This window comes from Lucilia cuprina, chromosome 3, assembly GCF_022045245.1.
Source record: "Lucilia cuprina isolate Lc7/37 chromosome 3, ASM2204524v1, whole genome shotgun sequence".
In the NCBI taxonomy this organism is placed as follows: Eukaryota; Metazoa; Arthropoda; class Insecta; order Diptera; family Calliphoridae; genus Lucilia; species Lucilia cuprina.
The window spans coordinates 37,064,700-37,072,199 of record NC_060951.1 but is presented as its reverse complement, the minus strand read 5'-3'; the positions used below and the strand labels follow the sequence as shown (position 1 = coordinate 37,072,199).

The 7,500-nt window shown below is 27.2% G+C and overlaps 1 protein-coding gene across 7 annotated transcripts in view; it reads left to right on the top strand.

Annotated features, from left to right (window-relative positions):
• The window catches only part of LOC111687405 (eye-specific diacylglycerol kinase), a 295,119-nt gene that overhangs the window by 202,023 nt on the left and 85,596 nt on the right, over positions 1-7,500 (top strand). The window lies entirely within an intron of this gene.

Sequence of the window (7,500 nt, the reverse complement as noted above, 5' to 3'; positions counted from 1 at the left end):
CTTTCCAATGTCGACGATTTTAATGTTTAAAGGTGTGAAATGAAATAAACTCAAGTGAACAAAACAGTGAAGAAGTTAAAAAAATAAAAGCATATTTTAAGGGGCTTTAAGTTTTTTTTTGAAAAAACACATTCAAGCTGCAACAGTAAATGTGTGTAGGAAGATAGTATTTGTGTGAGTGCGTGTGTGTGTTTTGTAACATTTTGTCATGACTTATAACGGTGATAATAACAATAATAACGATAACGTAGATGACAGTGATAATGTTTATTTAAATAAATAAAGTTACTCGCACAATTGAACAGACTATAAGACAGACAGACTGGCAGAAAGTCAACCAGCCATCTCAACTTAAATTTTATTTTTTTAAAAACATAATTTATTTAGCCAAAAAGGAAATGGGAAAAAAACCAACAACATGAGAATTTTAAATTTGATGGCATTTGTAAGTTGAATTTTATTTAAAATTTAATTTTGATTTTTTAAGTTGAGATTTATTAAATAATATTTAAATGCAATAAATAACGGGTAGTTTGTGTGTTGTGTGCCAATCTTAATTCTTGAATGACAGTTAGATTACAGAATTATTCTGTAATGAGATAAGAAGTTATCGTCATGACTCTAAAATACTTTTTTATCTTTATTATCTAGGTTTTACTAGGATGGAACGGGTTAAAAGATTAATAAACTCCGGAGCTATGAGCTGTCTTTCTGGAACTTGCTTGAATTAAACGAGTTGATAGATATAGGCAAAATTTTAAGGAATGAATCTGCTACTTCTAAACAGTTAATTAGTTGGTCATGGCCTATCATATGACACCCTACACTAGTTATGGATTTAAAATATTTTTTTATATTTTTCATATGCAGAGTTTTACCTCGGTTCCAGCTATTTAGTAAATGGTCAATGAAATACTAAGATTCAAAAAGAGGCTTTATATAGGGGCTAGGATCGAATAAGGACCTATTGTCTTCAAATTTTCGGTTTTTTTTATGCTAAATTTCCTTGCGATACAAATAATTCGAAGTAAATTATGGACATTCAAGACATTTTCTGAAGTGTTCTTTATATGGGACCTACGATGAACGGAAGACCTATTATTACATAATTTGGCATGATTATCGAGATTTGTATTTAACTTTGAATTCTCTATTTTTATCGAGATATTAGTAAATATAACATAATTAATAACTCAAAAACCATATTCGGGAAGCTCAGTTATATAGAAACTACAGGAAATTATTCGAGAAACTCAGTAGGGACAACAGGAAATTATGGATCGATTTCTACCATTTTTAATAGGCTTAGACTGAAATTAAGATTTTGCCAATTTCTTAAAAATTGAGACTTGTACTTTGACAACAAGGTTTACATGAACAGACAGACGTACGGACGGACAGGACTAAAAAAAATTAGCTCAAACCCCATATATAAAAGATGGATACAAGTGGATAGGAATATGACTGATAACATCCGAAAATTGAGCAGTCTAGTATTCGGAAAAAGCTCAGTTATATAGTGACTACAGGAAATTATGGATCGATTTCAACAATTAGACCGAAGTTGACATTTTGCCATTTTATTAAAAATTGCGACTTGTACCAAACAACCGAAATTGACATTTTGCCAATTTCCTTAAAATTGCGACTTGTACTTGGATAGTAAGGTTTGCATAAACACAAAGATGTAAGAAGGGACGGACGTACGAACATGACTTAAACATTAGCACAAAACCCACATATGGATAAGAATAAGGCTGATATCATCCGGAAATTGAGCATGCAGTACATTTCGGTCTACAAATGTACCAAATCAAGATGTCATGGTTTCCCACCATGTCCATATCTATGACGAAATCTGAGTCTAGTTTCCTTTATTCAATTTATGGACACCATTAAAACGACCAAAAACTCGAAAATTTGATGTGATAAGTATGGTCTATCAAATTAAGCATTTCGGTACAAGCGTCGTTTTCAAGACGAATGTATACCAAGGTTTATCAAGCCAATTGATGTACTTTAAAGAGTGTGTATGACCAATCCATTACAAATATCAAAGCAAACCCAATATATAAAAGATAGATACAACTGGATAAGAATATGACTAATAACGTTTTAAAATTGTTTATTATAAACATATTTCTAATTGGAAATCTTAAAGAATCTAGATTAAAAATTTCGATTAAACATGATCTTTTAGATTGACCATTATCGTGCATACAATAAGATACATTTTATGTTTTATGATCTCATGTTTATGTCGAAAAATGAAGAACCTATAACAGAGATCAAACTTTTATTTCAAAGCCAATAGATTGGACTTTCAGATGGCATGATAGCGTGATGTCTACAAGTTTTAAATATGGCCAAAAACTGCTTTTATTTTAAACCATAAGGTACAATATCTCGAGAACCTGTGTGATTCACAGACTGATCAGGACATGCGGCGTGTTTTAAAGCAAATTTTAGCTTTTGCGAGACACTAATCAATATCAGCTCAGATAACATTTCACCAAATTATTTGGTGTTGCAAAATTGAAAGCCGTTTAAAGAATACAGAAAATGTTTAGTCCTGAACGTTTTATTCGATCTTTTGAAAGAATCTTTGGTGCAAATCGAAACTACCAACAACGACTGACAAACTATTATATCACTAACGCTAACTAAGCCCTAGGTTAAAAGAAATGTGTCCTTGATTTACTGTAATATCTTATTTGTCACTTTATTGATCCCAAGTATACAAAAAAGTAAATACTTGAAACATTTTATTTTTGAAAATAGTTATTGAAACCACCAGCATAAATCTATTTTAAAGTCAATTATCCATTTGATTAGAAAAAAATTTTCATTTGATAATTACCAATATTCATAAATCAATAAGAAATTATTAAAAGTTTATAACAGATTTTAATTTTCAAATAAAATATATAAAAATATAATAATAAAACAAAATTGTAATTACTTACATATTGGCGAAAACACTATATTATAAACTCCTCTATTAGCTGAAAAAAAGAGAAATAGAAAAAAAATTAATATTAATACATTTTATATTTCATCTTAAAAAAAGTTCATATCTATCCACTACATCAACAATAAAATTTATGAACTAAAGTTACATTCCAATTTAATTCACAATGTTTATAAATATTTTATTTTTTTGCTATGTAACATCTTTTGGACATTTTTATAAGGCATACGAATATTTTGTCACTATAATAAATATTTAATATTTAACATTTCTTTTATTTTCTGTTTGCAAACAAAATGTTTCTTTCGTTCCTCATAAATAGTTCTTTTAAGGAAAAAGGAAATTTACAACTTTATAGCCATTTGCTTTCGTATTTGCACGTATTAAGAATATGTATGTATGTATGTATGTATGTATGTATGTATGTATGTATGTATGTATGTATGTATGTATGTATGTATGTATGTATGTATGTATGTATGTATGTATGCATGTATATATGTATGTATGTATGTATGTATGTATGTATGTATGTATGTATGTATGTATGTATGTATGTATGTTTCGATAGAACGAATAGAAAAAAATAAAACCAAGTAAATATCTACACGAATTTATGATGATTATTTTCATTTCCATTTACATTTGTACATATAGAGTGTTAAATAAAAAATACGGATATGGATATAGATATATTTTAATGAGTGTTGTTTGTGTGGGGATAGAGAAATAGAATAGTAAAAAGCCTATTTAAATTATTGATGAAGTTCTTAAATTTTTATAAATATTTTAAGGATTTTTTCTCATTGGTAAAGTTCTTTAATTTTTGTACGGAAATATTTACATACTTATGTACATACATTGGATACCACAGATTTAAGTTAAGGGAAGAATGTCTGGAAATGTTAAAAGACTTTTAAATAATGACATGTTAGTGGCTGTAACTGAACTTTAGTTAAAATAATTGAAAATCTATCTATCTATCTATCTATCTATCTATCTATCTATCTATCTATCTATCTATCTATCTATCTATCTATCTATCTATCTATCTATCTATCTATCTATCTATCTATCTATCTATCTATCTATCTATCTATCTATCTATCTATCTATCTATCTATCTATCTATCTATCTATCTATCAATCTATCTATCTATCTATCTATCTATCTATCTACCTATCTGTCTACCTATGTAACCATTTCTCTAAGTGTTTGCAGCTTATGCTGACGCGGTTTGCTGCTGTAAAAAGGAATATTAATAGTTTTTAAGTAAAAATAAGTTGCGGAAAAGTTTTCCTTTCAATTCGTTCTTGGATAATAAATCATTAGCAATTTATTGCAAAATGGCGGTTTATTAAGTTGTGATTAATCGTAATTTATTCTTAGGTTTTTATGCGTTTGCCTTAAAAAAAGTTTTTCCAGTTTTATAAACAATTGAAGAACTAACGTCAAATTTTAATTTTAACAAGGATTTGCTCAATTAGGCGTAATACCCAATAGAGTTGAAGTAAGACTTGTAATAAAACTGGGGCATGGTCAAAGCAAACGATATTAATGAAATAAATGTAATTTCTTTATTTCCCTGAAGCACTCGTTTAGATATTAAGATTTAATAGTTTAAAAAAAAAAAAAAAACTGTTTAATAAAAAAGTTATATCTAATGGTAATAACTTTCCAAAATATCATTTGTTATTTTTTTATTCCATATTTTGTTTTTGTCCAAAAAATCATAAATTAAAAACAAATATTATTTTCTAGTTTTTTTTTTTTTAAACCCTTCAAGAAGTAAAATCTGCACACAAAAGAAAACAATTCTATTTTTTCATAAATTTAATTTGCTTGAACGTATAAAACAAAAACTGATTTTAATTAACTTGAAAATATTTTGTTAGTCAAATTTATGAAAGAAATGAAAAAGAGGGATATTAAAACGTATTATGGCAGATGTATTTGCTATGCAACATACACCAACATTTTTATACATATGTATATGTATGTACATTTGAAATAAAAGATTTTAGAGAGTCAAACGGAACTACCTATATAATATTAGTAAGAAGGCTCGGTTCGTATTGAGTATTGAAACTGGAATAGATATTTTTGGTATATTTTTTATCATAAAACGAAACACCCTAATTTTCTTTTATTACTCTACATATTCTATTTTTTTTTTTTTTTTTGAAAAACAGTCATAAAAAGATAAATGTGAAAATAGATTAAAAAAATATTGTTTTATAAAAAACTTGCAGGCAAAAAAAAACTATTAAATATTTTTTCTATTTTATATGGTCAAAAAGCTAAAACCACAAAAAATTAACTGAGTTTTTTCTGTGTAATTAAATAACACGTTAATGCGAGAAACGACTTCTAGGACATTCTGGGGCATAGATCTGCAAAAAGAGAACTGGTTGCATTTTATGATTCTTTTATAAGTGATCTCCAAAAGTTTTGTATTTGAAACTTTAGCTTCAATGATATATATTTTTTGGAAATTTCATTTACAATTGTGTTTGGTAATTATTTTTATTGGACAAACTTTTGAAACCAACCTTTGCTTTGAATTACTTTTTTTTCTATTTTCTAGCAACTAATTGCTTTTGTTCTTTTTTGTAAATTTATAGAGTTGGAATATTGTTTAACTTTCTGTTCACCTTTGGCTTTTAATATCTCCCAGTTATTACACCGAGTTAAGACCGTTTACTAGTTTTTTTACTTTGGTCATATTTAGTTAGTAGAAATTTCATTTTCGGTTTCGTTAACAATGCAAAAAAATCTCTGTGTAATGCTGTTAGATTGTATGTAAAAGTTTTGTAGCATTTCTATTTTTGTTGATATTTTATTTCTCAAAATTTTAACTTTGATAAAAAAAACTCAAATTAAAAGTGTAAATTACATGTACAGCTTTTGAAACGTGTAAATTTACAAATGAATAAAAGTTGTACTTTTTATTTCCTTTTTTTTTTGTTTTTGTTTACAAAATGAAATGAAAAGTTTTAGATTAAAAATTGTTTACAAATATTTTGCTGTTCTCTAATTCAAATTGTAAATTTTTATTAAAAAAAATGTGGTCAACGTTATATAAATATTAGTAGCAAAACGTGTATAATATCTCAGCTAGCAGTTGGAAGATTGTTGAATGATTAATCAGTAAACTATGTCGTTTTTGACGCTTTTTTGATGACCTAAAAGTGATTCAAAATTTTACCGATATATGATAAACTGAATATAGGAAATGAAAAGAACAGTTAAACATGCATGGCAATCATAAATTTATCATTCTGGTTTTTGAAATATTTAGGGAATAACACGGTCGCCATACTGACTGATTCATCATCTCACAGCCTAAACGGCTGAACCTAGAATCATAAAATTTTGACAGTAGATGTGTCTTTGGTTATGTAGATCCACTAAGGAGGGATTTTTTCGAAATTTGCACATTTACGGGTAAAAAGAAAAAAAAAAACGGGTTATCTTATTATTACACAATATTAGTGATACAAGAAAAATTTTAAATGCACCGGTATCTACTCTTAAAATGAGCAGATGGGTGCCTGGTACTTTTTTGAAATTCATACTTTTAAGGGGTAAAAATGTGCATCAAAGGGGATTTTGGTACCTTTTTTGGTCCTTTATAACTTTTGAACTAATCACCATAATCCAATTTTTATAAAGTACTTTCCAGTACTTTCCACTTAGGTAAAATTTATTCTACTTTTGGTACTTTTTCTTTCTTCAAATGATACCCTTTGTATGTTCTTTAATATGAATTCAAAAGACATGATTATTAAACATACATGGTCCTTATTGAATAAGATTCTTTAAGAGAGAACTTTTTAGCACTTTATATCTCAAAAATGGTACTTTTTAATTTTTTAAAATATTCAACCTAGGAACATTAATTTTAACATACATGGCCTTGACTGAATAATATTCCGTATGTGGGAACTATTTGGTACTTTTCTATTCATGAAATGCTACCTTTTAGATTCTTTATAATGGTTAACCGGAAAATACGGCCCTTATTAAATGAGAATTTATTGAGAGAGATTTTGGTACATTTTCGTTTTTTCTATGGTACTTTTTGATATTTTTACGATATTGAAAATAAAATTAAAAATGTAGGGACCACCTTAGTGAAGAATCTATTGAAAGGAACTTTTGGGACTTTTTTCATTCATTAAAATTATATTTTTTGAATTGTATATAATATTGAACACAGCAACATGCAATTTTTGATTAAATGATAATCTATTAAATGTATTTTATAGTACTTTTTTAAAATAGTACTTTCGAAATTTTCTATAATATGGAAGCTAAATGAATGAAACTAAAAAATACAACCTTTTTACTGAATGCGAATTTATTCACGTGATATTGAACGTATAAAACTGAAACATTACAAATCTATCTATCTATATATCTACCTATCTATCTATCTATCTATCTATCTATCTATCTATCTATCTATCTATCTATCTATCTATCTATCTATCTATCTATCTACCTATCTATCTATCTATCTATC